The following is a 15,020-nucleotide window of genomic DNA, read 5'->3' on the forward strand; positions in this document are numbered from 1 at the left end:
GTAATAACTGTAAATCCTACTTACATCTTAGAGAATTACATATTTCAAATTATGGATTATAAGGAAGCCAAAGTTCACCTTCAGTAAGACAGAGACAAACCACATACCTACAAAGTGAAAAGTTGAAATTAAATATAGGCTGACCTTTAAAAATGCTTCTCATTAATTGATTACTATCTTTGTTCAGACATAAATTCTTTCTGGTTCCATTTATTGACATGCTGTATTATGAGAATAAAAGTTTGTTGTGGGAGTATGCTTGAAATGGTCGGAGGCTGGGAGATCACTCCCCAACAGGTGGATGGAGAAGGCTTCACAGTGACAAGGATAACGGCCAGAGACAGTCCATCATTTATGGGCCACACACTACCATTATGCTGTCATTCTTGCTCTGGAGATTGAAAGGAAGACTGTCCTGTGAACCACTGGGAAAATGGAGTCTTTCATTTTACACTTTGTCCTTGGGTGGGAGATTGTATGACATTATGTTCAACTTTATACTGGTGATAATTCAATAACAGCCCAAGGGTCACCTGCTGAGGAAAAGTACTCCCAAGCTCCACATTCCCTCTAAAGCCAAGTGTCTTTATGTTAAATATTTGGGACTCTATAACTTTTTTTGCTTATTTCATCTCTAGCTCCTTAAAACTGCAGATCTGTTTTCAGATTGTTTGTTCTTGAGTACTCTGTATTTTGCATGTCGATGTAAACTTTCTGTCCAAATGAAAGTTCTTTTTAGTTCAAGTTAATGGCACTTTATTGTCTGTAGTGATGATTGTAATCTTTCTTCTGTATCCAGCAGTGATATTTTGAGAAACTAAATGAAGGCTTTCAAACTAGTCTTGGGAAGGGGACTAGAACAGAGCAAAGCCCTGAGCTTCTTACATGAGGCCCTCCCCCAACCCCTTTCTGCCCCAACTTTAGAGGGTTGACTAGCATACACTATAATAACTCTGCCATTCAATAATAAAATCACACTTTAAAAGCTAGAACTTGTTCAAAATACCTTTGCAAATATTCATGTTATATATATATTCAATATTTATGTAAAATTTAAACTCAGATACTCTATCCTCATTTCAGTATGTATATTAATATAATAAATTACATGACTTTTGAGTCTATAGTTTATTCTCCCTTATCCTCTGGAAGTTACGGCTTAAACACACTGGTTTTAAAAATCATTTTTTAAAAACAGGCTGGCTGTGTAGTCCGCGTTGATCTTTGGCTCCTAATCCTCTCGCCTTCATCACCTGAGGGCTTGAGTTACAGGTGTGCACCGGTGAGAACGTTGAGGTGTCCAGTGATATGACAGCATGGATTCTGAGGGCAGCGTTTCACCTAACATGAGCCTTCGTGGGCATAGTCTGCTGGTACATGGATCTCTGTGACATGATAACTTTGTAGATATATGTAGTATCTACTATGTCCAGATATGAGAACAAATGACAAAAAAAAAAAGTCCGAGGCTCTCACTTCTAGATAAATCTCCTCTTAATGACCACACTTCCATCTCCTCATCCTCCACTGTCTTGTTCTTGCTCCTACTTTATGAGAAGACTCACGCTGATTCTTCTGTGCTCTTACTTGTGGGTCTAGATAGTTGAATATCCACCACTTCTACTTTGTGTTCCACCATCATCTTGTTCTTGTTCTCATTTCCAAGCCCAACTCCTTTGGAGTCTCCTGTGTCCCCGTTCCTTGGTTCAGACTAGTGACTGTCCCAGAATCCCCACTTTAAGCATAGTTGTCTTTGATGTGTGGCTACCCACCATGCTCAACTCCAAAGAGTTAGCCCTGTGCTTAGCATCTGGAATGAGCCTTATGTACTTTGGGTGGATTGTCTCATTTTCAGCCAGTTGGAATGCTGACTTCTTCCACAGAGTTTTAATTTTCTGGAGAAGTTGCAAATGGAAGATTGGATGTTTTGTTTGGAAACACAGTCCTTTAGCTCCAGAATGTACAGGTGCTAACATATTGCCTGGGCTTTAGAAATTTCAAATAATGTTCATTACTTTCTACTGGACAACACACTGTCCTCTCCTACCCATAGACTTGAAGCTGGATCTAGTAGAGTCAGATTCCTTTTTTTTTGTATTTATTTTACAATACTATTCAGTTCTACATAATAGCCACAGATTCCCTTGTTCTCTCCCTTCCTGCCCCTCCCCTTCCCCCCAGCCCACCCCCCATTCCCACCTCCTCTAGATCAAGGTCTCCCCCGAGGACTGGGATCGACCTGATAGACTCAGTCCAGGCAGGTCCAGTCCCCTCCTCCAAGATTGAGCCAAGCATCCCTGCATAAGTCCCAGGTTTCAAACAGCTATCTCATGCAACGAGCCCAGGACCTGGTACCACTGCCTAGATGCCTCCCAAACAGATCAAGCCAATCGACTGTCTCACCTATTCAGAGGGCCTGATCCAGCTGGGGGCCCCTCAGCCTTTGGTTCATAGTTCATGTGTTTCCATTCGTTTGGTTATTTGTCCCTGTGCTTTATCCAACCTTGGTTTCAACAATTCTTGCTCATATAAACCCTCCTCTTTTTCACTAATTAGACTCCTAGCGCTCCACCAGGGGCCTAGCCGTGGATGTCTGCATCCAGATTCCTCAGTCCTTGGATGGGGTTTCTGGCACAACTATTAGGGTGTTTGGCCATCCCATCACCAGAGTAGGTCAGTCCCGGCTGTCTCTCGACCATTACCAGCAGTCTTTTGACTTTTTCTAGAGGATTCATAGGTCTCCTTACTTCAGGATTTATAATAGATATTCCATTGCCTGAATCCTAATGATGCCTATCACTGGATTCCTCCCTCTTGCCTCTAACAGGATCTCTCAACCCCACAGAAACAGGATGATATAAGCATAAACACAACAAGAGCCATGGCTGAGGGGGAGTTTTTAGTCTTACCAGCAGAACTCAGTTAAGTAGAGTTTGTAGCCCAGGTTGGACCCCATGTTACAAAACATTAAGAGTATATTGTGGAAGTGCTCTAGGGTCTGTGTGTAAGGTGCTATTGTTGAACTACAGGTGAAGGAGCATTCAGGTCATCTAAGGGGTTAGAGGTCAGCAGAGACTGAGAGAGAGGCCTCTGTTTTGTAGGGGTTTGTAGGTGGACATAGAGAGGAAACTTTCTCCATAGAGTAAACTTGGACCTCATGGAGGTCGAGAATGCATGTAACCCATGGGCGTGCTCGAGAAGTAAAAAAAATGACTTGGCTTGACGTCACACCATCAGTCAACAAAGCTTTTGCTGGAACAGAGGTTGCCTTCTTAAAACCACCTATGACTAGCTTGTCAATTTGTCACTTTGAAGGCCTGCTGTTTCGGTGAAAACGCTGGGGGAAAGGACTTGTAGAAGGAAGTGACGGAGGTTTAATTAGATAAGAGGTCTCGGTCTCAGTCCCTGCTTCAGCCAGACAATAGGGCTTTTGTTGAGGAGATGTTTTATACAAAGTTCTGTCTGGAGATAACAAAGGTCTTTCTGCCAAAGGCTTGAAGACGACTAATTTAGAGCCTAGACTCTGTCTCCTGTAGAGCAGTCTGGAATAGCTCAGTCACTCTATACACCTGGCTCCGGGGAAAGCATGGCTCTGTATCATCTAAAGGCAGAGGGAGCTCCACACAAAGCCTCATCATGGCTCCTGCTGCTCAGGGCCTACGTCTACTAAGCCTGTAGGCCTAGCAGGCCTATTCCGATGGAACACACAGGGTCGAGGCACAGTGCTCTTGCAAACCATGCAACTTTTTCATTACGGTATTTTGAACCCTTTCATTTTGACTGGGGTATTTCTCCCATACAATATATATTCATCTAAAGAGGTTATAAGATAGAGGTCTTAAAAGGGGGAAAAAATTAACTAATGTAACTCTGCAAGCTAGAGATTTATAATTGATGGGATCTTGTTACATGTTCAGTTAAAGGAACTTATTTTGTGATTTCTCCCCCTATTGTGAGTGTATGGTGGGCTTGTTGTTCTTGTTATTTTATCGACTATACCACTATTTTTATTGGTCAAATAATATTCCATTATGTTAATGACTCACGTTGTGTCTAAGTCACCTATTGTTATGCATCTAGATTTGTGATTTATTCTTTTTAAAATCTTTCTATTATAAGGTGCTGCTGTTACAGAAGGATAGGGGCATGGCTAGTCAAGCAATGTCTGTTTGACTCAGGAAGGAGAGCCACATAAAGGGCAGAGCACATGTATAGCATGGTGCAGGTGGTCTGCTTTAAAGTGACGCTGCACTCTGTGTGGGAATTAGAAGCCACTCAGGGAGGCGAATGGGCAAACAAGAACTGGGAATGGGAAGAGTTAAGCACCTCTGGACTGTAGCCTAAAGATGTCAGGATGATGACTGCAGAGTGTCCTCAGAAGACCTGGAGCATCTGTTCGTGCCCAGACTCCTTGGCAACCATGTTGCCAGAAGACAGTGACTACTAGAGGCTGACGGTTCACCCAGGGAACTAGAGAAGGGGATGGTAAGCCAGGGTGGTGCGTGGCAATAGTGGTTGGACTGCCTTAGAGCCTTCTGCATACTCAGAGAGGCCTTGCTGGAGATGAGGTCAGCAGGCTATTTGAGTGGAAAACCTCAGCGCTCTGCAGAGTGGAGGCGGTGCCAGGTATGATGTTGGCAGGGTAAGGTTCTCAAATAAATCTGCTCACAAGGGCCCTAGTCCAACTCCTTCTGTGCCCCTTTTTTGACTCACAGTCCTGGGCTAGGCACTGCAGGGACCTCAGTAGCACAGGTGAATATTTCTTTAGGTTACATGTCAGATTTCTGATTCAATGTCCACGTTAAGACTGTAAGACACTTAATATACGCAACCAAACTGCTCCCTCCCCGAATGCTCTAATTCAGTTCCCAAGCAGTGGCGTCAGCACGCACACTCACCTTCTCAGCTTTGTCTTTCATTCTCTTTTTGCCAGTCCCAGAGGCGAAATAGCATCATGTCTATGACTTTCAGAATTTACAGTTGTAAAAATTATAGTGGTATTCAACATGGTTTCATTTCACTGGTAATTTTTAGTTTTTAATAATGAAATACTGTCTTTTTCTTTGTACTGGGTGGTTGTGACACGAATATTGGGGAACCTAAGCTCCGCCCGCCATGGCTGCAGCATCAGCGCCATCATTTGCCTCTCAATTTTGCCATGGTGGCTTTGATAGAAAGAATCTTTCATTTTTTTCATTCTTCAGGCTACCCATTTCTCCTTATTGGTTTGGTCTTTGTTATTATGCTTAAAAGTTTTCTTTTTCTCTAAATGAAAATTATTATTATTATTAATTTGTTTTGCAAATGAAGGCTGATGCAGAAAAGTCGAACCTGGGCCTAATGGCCACCCCTGCAATCCTAGGCCCCTACTGGCTCAGGCAAGAGAATCCTAAGTTACATGTCAGTCTGGGCTACATAGTAAGACCCTGTCTCCAAACCAAACCAAACCAAACCAAACCAAACCAAACCAAACCACCAAACCAAGCCAGCAAAAAGTTGAATTCTGTATAGGATGCAAATTTGCTAATCCATAAATAGTTAATAAATTAAGTAAGATAAGACATTAATTTACTTGACTCTCTTGTATTTCTACTTTTCTGATGGCTATAGCAGATAAAAAATACCTGTAGGAGTTGGGGAGATAGTCCAGTAGGTAAGAACGTTTGCTGCCCAAGCATGAGCATATGAGTTCAAATCCTCAGCACCATAAAAAGCTGGTCATAGCTGTCCATGTGTCTGCAACCCCAGTGCTGGGGGTCTGGGAGGCTCCTTGTGTCTGTAACTACAGTACTGTGGCCTACAAGGCATCAGGATCTTAGAGGCTTAATGGATGCTAGCCTAGCTCCATATTCAGTGAGAAACTCTGACCTAGGCAGACTGACTTAGGGCTTAGGCAGAATATGATAGATATTCAGTATCCTCCTCTGTGCTCTGCATGCGTGTGCTCAAGAACATGCATTCACACATGTGTGTATATGACATATACAGAGAGAGAGAGAGAGAGAGAGAGCACATAAAATTAAAATAAGCCCCTTAATAGAGTATATTAAAGATATTAGAGCCAAGTACAGTCCCAGATGACTGAACTAGAACTTCTGGGACAAGACTGGACACATGTAGACTGTTAAACAGAAAATTCTCACTGGAGGAGCCTCTGTTTGTGTCTTGAAATAAAAGTAGTGGTACTCATTCTCAGATATATATTAGAATCAGTTAAGGGGTCTTGTTTTTTGTTTTTGTTTTTGAAACCCAGGCTGCAACCAATGATAGTTAACGTGTATTTTGAGCAGTAAGGTTGTGGCACTAGTAACTTTTGTTTTGTTTTTTTTTGTTTGTTTGTTTTTTCAAGACAGAGTTTCTCTGTGTAGCTTTGTGCCTTTACTGGAACTCACTCTGTAGACCAGGTTGGCCTCGAATGCACAGAGATCTGTCTGCCTCTGCCTCCCGAGTGCTGGAATTAAAGGCATGCGCCGCCGCCGCCGCCGCCGCCGCCGCCGCCGCCACCACCACCACCTGGCAGCCCTAGCAACTTTTTAGAAGTTATGAATTATTCTATTATTCAATGTTCTTACACAGGACTAGTAATTTTTAAAGGTTCCTAGGTGACTTTCAATTGTGAAAATAAGAAGGGGGGTGGGAGAAATAAAACAGGGGTATCTGACAGCTTGTGATGTCACAACTTCCTCATGAAATAGGACACACCCTCAGTGTGGAGAATGATACCGATGCTTAGAGGGAGAGTGTGCAATTCGGGAAGCCCTGGGCTCATGTTGGGGGCGACAGGGATGATGCAGGCAAGGGAGAGAGTAAACAGGTTCATGAGCGACTTGTTGAGAACATCGTGGAAAGAATTCCTTCTGCTTCTAATCAACAGTGCGTGACTTTGTTCAACAATACTGAGAAATCTGCACATCGACTGTAGAATGGTAGAACTGATCCAGCTTCAGCAGCTTGTAGAGAAGGGAGGGAAGGAAGAACAGGAATCATTCCTCTGGGCCATGTCTTCCTGATAGTGTTTTATCAAAATGTAATTACTCTCTCCCCCCTTCCTCCTCACTCTCCTCCTTCTTACTTTCCTCTTCCTCTTTCTGTGCTTCAGTGTGAACCCATGTCCTTGTATATACTAACCATGTGTTCTACCATCAAACCAGATTCCCAGCCCCCAGACATGATTTCTTAAAGGAATAGCAATGGTAATATACGTGGAACTTTTAAGTTATTTTTGATGAACCAGAAACCACCTTTTCACATGTATGAGGGTGGCCTTAAAAGTCAAACCACCAAGAGAGTCTCTTCAAACTTGGTGTGCATGCTGCATGCTACACTCCCACCACTTGGGTAGTGCAGCAGGAAGACAGCCAGCATGGACTATATAGTAAGACAAGAAAATAAAAAACAACAAACAAACACTGTAAGTGGTGTTTGTCAGCCCTCTTCCCTCAGGGCTCAGGGATCTATGCCAAAGAGGAGGCAGAAAGATTGTAAGAGGCAGAGATAGTGGATGACTCCAAGGAGACGTGCTCTTCCAGACACATCCGGCCCGATGCACCTAGGAACTCACGGAGACCGTGACAGCAATGCTCCAGACCTGCACAGGTTCAAACCAGAACAGAGAAGGGGAAGTGGACACAAAGTCCCACTCCTAAACAAGGAGCTATGTACATTCGGTACCCTCTACCCAAAGCAGAGTGTTCCCTCTAATGGAATGTCATTGGGTGTGTCACCTACACCTGAGGGCAGGTCCTGTACCCAGGAGCAGCTGACTAACACAAAACAGATTCCATGGTGGTTTTTTTTTTTTTTCCGAGACAGGGTTTCTCTGTGTAGCTTTGCGCCTTTCCTGGAACTCACTTGGTAGCCCAAGCTGGCCTCGAACTCACAGAGATCCGCCTGGCTCTGCCTCCCGAGTGCTGGGATTAAAGGCGTGCGCCACCACCGCCCGGCAATGGTGTTTTTTTTTTTTAATGCACTTTTTGTTTTATATTAGTTTGTCTTATTGGTTTTTTTGTTGTTTATTTACTTTTAATTTTTGTTTTTGCGGGGGTTGAGAGAAAGAAAGAACATGAAGTCGAGTGGAGAGGAACTCGGAGGACCTGGGGGAGGAGAAAGAATATAATCAAGATGTAATGTATGAAAAAGTAAATTTAAAACATGAGAGTACATATGTACTCACTGACCCAAGCATAGGAAGACATACTCTGCCACCTGTAACCTTTGTAAGGCTCCCTAAACCACTGATAAGACTGCCTTGAGACAGGAAGCATTAGGAACTGTGGCAAATGCCAGTTTAACTCAGAGAGACCAGATCCAGATTTCCAAAGGACTTAATTATGCAGCCCATCCCACCTTAACCAAATTGAATATAAAGTAAGTGGTTTTATATCGAGGTTGAAAGAAACAAAGAGAGGAGGGATGCCATTTTTTTGAACTAGTCAAGCCAAGAGGGGTCCAGGAGAGAAGAATGGTGTCAGAGGGAAAGAAGTGGGGATACTAGAGGGCAACAGGGGGAATATAGTCACAGTAGATTGTATATATGTATGAAACCCCCACAAAAAGGAAGAGGGCACAGGATATATTTTTCTGAATAAAATGGCATTTTGACTTCCTCTTTGTTTCTTCTTAAGGAATAGCTTATTAAACAATATGGGCACATACAGTGTGCGCTGGGTTTCCACAATGTGTGGTTTTGCAATGTGCTGGAGGCTGAGTCTGAGGAACACTGTGTCCAGGCCTATGCCAAGAATGAGCCCGCTTCCTTCCTTGCGGCCCTCTGCTACAGAGAAGGAAGTTTCAGAACACTAGAGTTCGAGGATTTTTTTTCCTTTTCTGAAGAAATAAGTGACCATTTCCCAGATGGTGGGTGAGAGTAGAGTGAAATTTCTGATTTTATCTCCTAATGAAGCATCGGCTGTCAGGATTAGACAGTATGGGCAGGTCCCCAAATACTCTGAGTATAAGCTTCATACCAGCAGACACAGGGCATCAGTGGTAAATAGCCTTGAGTTCAGGCCCCATTTGATTAGGTCAGCTTTGTGTGTGCACATGCATGTGTGCCTCTGCCTCCCCACTATGAAGATTAGCATACACAAACCCTTTCCCAGATTTACATGTTGGTGTTGGTCAAATTGAGGTCCTAATGCTTGCAAACAAGTGCTGTGCCACCTGAACCATCTTTAAAGCTTCACAGATGCTTTTAATAGTGCATTACAAAATGGTGACTTTTTCTTTAGTGGGCAAAGAACCATGAACAATTTTAATATGCAAAAGAAGACAACTGAAAGTTGCATGATATTTTGGTAATAGATATTAAGATTTCCAGAGAGACTGATAAGAGTAAAGAGATATAAAGAATTCAATATGTATTTCTTTACAATAAATACCAAGCCCCATTTTCCACAGCTATATTAGCCAAGACAAGTTCAAAATTACTGGCCTGGGTTATTGAGTCTCCATGTCTATACGTTCCTACCTTAGACAAGGCGGCGGTGGGGGGGCTGTTTGCACAATGAGCACATTCTCCATCACTCTCTGTTCTCACTGTGTGCACATTGACGGCGGGATCCTGTCTCTGGGAACATTGCATTTCTTATGCTCTGCTTCCACCAAGCCCCTCTTTCAACGAGTGTGCATGGGTTGGTTATTGGGGGTGTGAGTAAAAGCTGCTTTCTATGAGCTTACAGTCTTCTCTGAATAATAAATACATCAGTGTATTGGTGAGATTATTAAGACCACTCCACTTAGTTAAAAGGAAGATTTATTTAGTGGGTAACTTACAAAAAAGGGAAAGATAGGTCGCAGGGTCTGGGGAAGGTGTATCGCAATCCAGCAGTGTTCTCTGGAGCTCTGCCCGGTCCACCTCCATCGTTCAGGATCCCAGCACCGAGAGAGCGCTCACCCATCCAGATCTCGGGTCTCCAGGCGCCTCCCCTAGCCCCGCCTCATAGGCGTGACAGTTGCCAGAGTCTCAATGGGGGTTGGAACTTCCAGATCCAAGCTGGAATGGCTACCCACTACATCAGTGCTTTTATTCCCTAGCTCCATGACCCTCATATCTGAGAGGCCTCTAAAATCTAGTGAATGACAGCTGTTGGGGGTGAGTCCTGTGGGCTGTGCAAACGCTGCACTAGGCTGTCATTCTTCCCTGGGTCCAAAGCCATGCCACAGATTCTCTTACCACAGAGCTACATAGCCCACAGGGCCAGCTTCTCCTGATGTCCTCAAGGGCTTTTGAAGGGACTCAGTCTTACAGCCTATGTAAGGACAGGGCCAGGGTCCAATCCGAGTGATGGAGCCTATGCAGGACTCCAGAGTGCTTTTGTCTGTTGAGTCAGGGGCATTGCTTTTGGACCATGCTTTCATGCCTTTTCTTGGTACCTTACTGTAGGTTGTTTCCCAGAATGCTCATTGCTCCCCTGTGCTAACAGACTCCAGGGTGGACATTCCTCTCATCCTTGACTTAGCAAACCTGTTGTTCCCTTGCTAGGCAGCTGGGTATTCTACTAGCTGCTGGGGCACAAGAGTAAAACAGATGGAGGCTTTGTCTGTGCAGCTCATGGTCTAGGGGACTTGAGAAGATGTCAACCAGCTGTGCCGTGGAGTGTGTATAAATAAAGCTGAGATGAGTGCCCTGAAGACAGTGAATCCGCTTGTTTTCCTGTGTGTCACCATTGGTCACGCAGCTTGGGCTTATATCAGCATTTCTCACTCTAGTCTGTATCTAGACGCTTGAATCCCTCAATTATGTGCAACAATACAGGAAATACTAAAAGTGCTTAACCTTCAAAGTTTAGAATTAATTGTGCCTAGGTATGTGCTTAAAAAACTTGGCATGTTAGTTTACATTTTATATGATTAGAAATACATGTGCTATAATGTACAATATTGTGATTTTTCTATTTACATACACAGTAAGGCAACTCTATTTTCCAACCTTATTTTAACTGTGGAGGAAGGCCAGAACAGCCTGCATGAGAAGCTGGGGGCTAGGAAGTTCTGATCAGGAAGCATTCTCAACATTCAAAAATGGAGTCAATTACTCCAAACGCCATTGTGCCAGGTTTTTTGACAATTCTTGGTCAGTGTTAGATCCATCTGGGAAGTAATGGCAGTGGAGGAAACAGTCTCCAAAGCTCCAGCCTTTCAGTTGTATCCTTAGATAAGGGTTCCTTCAAAGCTTCCACTGCTTAAAACCCAGAGATGACATATGCTTTAATTAGCAGATTCATGCAATGCTTAACAGGGAACTGAAAGTGGACACTGGAATTTCCACATTTTCCAAATAACAATGCATCATCTTTCGTATGGAATTGGTGCAGCTATTTTACAGTTAGGAATGTGTATTCAGACGTCCTTCCCAAAGTGATGGTGGGCTGATTGTCTTGAGTTACTACTCCTTTTCCTTATTGCCATCACCCCTCATGCCTTCTACTTCCTCTCTCTCTCTTTGTCCTCCTTCTCTTCTCCCTCCTTCCCCTCATCATTTTTGGCGAAATTTTGCATGGTTTTGGGAACCGCTAATATTATGTTGGTCAATGTTTAACCAGCTGCTCTCCAGGGTAGAACTCTGAATAAGGAAGCTGACTTCTAATTGTGTGCGTGTGTGTGTGTGTGTGTGTGTGTGTGTGTGTGTGTACATGTTCATATGTGTGATGGTACATAGGCACATGTGTAGTATATATGTGGAGAGCAGAAATCGATGCCAGGATGTCTACCTTGGTCATGCACCTAGTTTTTTTTGAGACAGGGTCTCTCACTAAATGTAGAATTTGCCAATTTGGCTAGACTGACTGGTCAGTGACCCCTCCAGGTTTTCCTGTCTCTGCCTCCGCAACACTGGGATTACAGATGAGAGTCACTATGCCCACCTTTCATATGGTGCTTAGGATCTAAACTCAGGTCCCTCTGCCTGTATGACAAACACTTTAGCTAAGAGCCATCTCCCGGCCCCTGATTCATAGAACATGCCTGTTTCTGTGATGTAAACATTCCTACAAAGACCAATGAACACAGCCAAGATGAATCCCAGACTACTGATCACAGAATTGGGAAGAGGTGCACACTGTGAACTCTTGTTGGAGGATATAAGCTGTCTCTACTCCAGTACTGTATCTGGGGATCTGGGGTAGCATTCTTCTTGGTGGTGAGGATGGGCAAATACGAGGAATCATCTCATGATTTTGTTAAGACAGTAGTGTAACCTGATTTCTCAAACTTGGACTTTCACCATGGGCTGCCCACAATCACACTGTTTGCTTCACCTTCCTGGTTTTCTGTTCTTCTCCAATCAACTGAGAGCAGTGCATTGTCAAGCCATTTCTGCCTTTTGTTTGTGAACACATCCATGACTATTGTGGGGGTTACACACTAGTCAGTGTTCATGGACATGGACTCATTCTACTTTATAGGGGCCTTGTGAAGTAGGAGGCACACCTCATCACTTGTCAGTTCGGAGTGTGGTCTGTCTTTCCTCCCTCAAGGAGTCTATAGTGCTAAAGTCACAATGCCTGTCATTTCCCTCGGCACGCACTCCAATGTGTTGCCTTCTTTCCCCCTTGTCTTCTCTAAAAGTGCTGTGCTCAAACACGCTTTGTGACTGCCTGTTTTTTTTTAAAGAAATATTAAAATAACAATTAATTTTCTGCGTTTCCCCACAATGTTCTGTCTGAGTCATCATAGACTACTTTTCTTTAGAACATGTTACTCTCAGAGAAAATAGTTTAATTACTGTTAAGAGGCTAATGTTACTTTTTTTTTCTGAGTAACTCTTTGTGTCCGGAGAATTGATATCTTATTGTCGGTTGTCCCTTTGCTGATGTCGCTGGTCCTCTTTGGCCAGTGCCTTCTTTTCTCCTTTACGTGAGTCTTTCTCTTGCTCAGATCTTTTTTTTTTTTTTTTTTTAAGTTTCTACTACTGAACTTAGAATAAAGTCTGAAACATTAATCTTGGGCCCAAAGGTTTTATTTCATCTGTCTCTACCACAGAGAGTGTTGTATATAGTGTTTGTGGGATTGGGATTCAAGTTCTGCTTTTTCTACCTGTGAATTCTGTGGCACTGGAAACAGTTCTTAATCTCTTCGTACTCCAGTTTACTCATCATTGTAAGGAGAAAATAATGCTGTTCATATGGCTGGGATTTTTTTTTTTTAAAGAAAGAGCTTAGAATTGTGCTTGGTACATAGAACAGTGAACATTAGCTCCCCACCGCATCTCCATTCTGCTTCTCAAGTTTCTCAGCAACTCTTTTCATTTCTGATAACTGAAGGATATATCTGCTTCCTGTCAAATTCCCTTTTCTTCTGTCACTTCTCAGATGGGCTCCCCTTGACTCATGTGGTTATTTGGAGCTCCCGCCCCCGATGATTTTATTTCATCACAGAATTTACAGTTGCCCTGCCTCCCCCACCATCTGTGGTTTCTGCATCTACAGATTCACCAACATTACATCAAAACTGTTTGAAAGGTCTGGGGTGATGGCTCCGTGGGTAATGCGTTTGCTATGCAGGCGTGGGAACCCAAGTTTAAACCCCTGGAATCCCAATATAAAAAAAGCCTTGTAATCCCAGAGCTGGGAAAGTAGAGACAAGAGAATCTGTAGGATTTGCTGGCCATCCAGTCTAGCTGAATCTATTAACTCTAGGTTCAGTCAAATAGTCTGCCTGAAAAGATAACATAGAGAGCACATGAGCAGGACATCCAAGGTCAAGTGACCTTCACACATGTGGACATGCTAGTGCGCGCACACACACACACACACACACACACACACACACACGAACACATATCAAAAAGTAAATGATAAGAAAAATTACATCTGCACTGACCATGTACTGACTCCTTTTCATCATTCCCTACAAATATATAGATCATAACAACTATAGAACATTCTTGCTGTATCATATTCAAAGGCAGTACAGAGAAGATCCAAACTCTATAGGAGGATATAGACAGCTTATTTGTAAATGTTGCATCATTTTTTTGTCATGAGCTAGAGCATCCCATGAACATCCTAGGAACTGATCCCATGGGATGACTGTACTTTCCTTTTTATTTTCACTATTGTGTATTATTTTATCCTTCTTGCTTTGATCACAGGAGACTCAGAGTCATTACAGTGAGGTCTATTTTCATGCTGTTTGCTTTATAATTTTCTAAAGTCTAGCTTAGGCCTGCTGCAGTGATTTTTTTATTTGGTTACCTTTTTACTGTTTGAGACAAATATCTTGCTATGTAGCCTTTGCTTTGCAGACTGCTCTTGAATTCATGGTGATCCTCCTGCCTCAGCCTCCAAAGTGCTGGGATTGTAAGTGTGCACACCATGCCCAGCTGCTATGTGGTGCTCTGATATTTGTTTGATCAGAAGAGGCTGTTGGGTGTCTCTTTGTGACTTTTAGCTTCATTCCTGGCGTTTCAAGTCCCCTTCCCCATGATCCCTCCCTATTACCATTCTTCATTCTATTTACATAATTTATTGCCTTCCTTTCTTTGCAAGAGGAATGCATATCACTTAAAAATGTCTCACTACCAATTTTCTCTGACAGACATTGGGGGAGTAAGTGAGAAGTAGAAATAAATCAATACAAGCCAATGGTGAAGTAAAGTAGGGAAAGATTACCTACTGAAATGCTCCATTATCAAAATAATGCCTTTTAATTGTTCATTTAGTACAGTAAAGACAGGAATCTGTTTCAGCCACTGACACAAATTTGCTATGGTTTTCATTTTGTTCAGGGCACTTTGAGCCTCTCAGGAAGTGAGTGTATTGTACTCTCTGAGCTTACTTCTTTTGTTCATTTTGCTCATACACATATAGCTTTGCCTAAATAACTGACAGGAAGAAAACGAACGCTAGCTGTAGGAAGACATTTAAGCAGCGTTAACTTGGAGAAGATGTTAGTCCTGGGGCTAGCTGTTGAACGAGCAGTATTTCTGTTCTTGGTAGTCCTCTGCTGGTCTACTCCAATGGCCCACGTGTTTCTTGGCCTCTTCAGCTCTCTTTTACCCCACTAGGAGGCGGAGAACT

The 15,020-nt window shown here is 43.0% G+C and overlaps 1 protein-coding gene across 1 annotated transcript in view; it reads left to right on the forward strand.

Moving 5' to 3' along the window:
• The window catches only part of Tmem236 (transmembrane protein 236), a 46,323-nt gene that overhangs the window by 23,617 nt on the left and 7,686 nt on the right, over positions 1-15,020 (forward strand). The window lies entirely within an intron of this gene.

The sequence above is a fragment of the Peromyscus leucopus genome, chromosome 5 (assembly GCF_004664715.2).
Source record: "Peromyscus leucopus breed LL Stock chromosome 5, UCI_PerLeu_2.1, whole genome shotgun sequence".
Taxonomy (NCBI): domain Eukaryota; kingdom Metazoa; phylum Chordata; class Mammalia; order Rodentia; family Cricetidae; genus Peromyscus; species Peromyscus leucopus.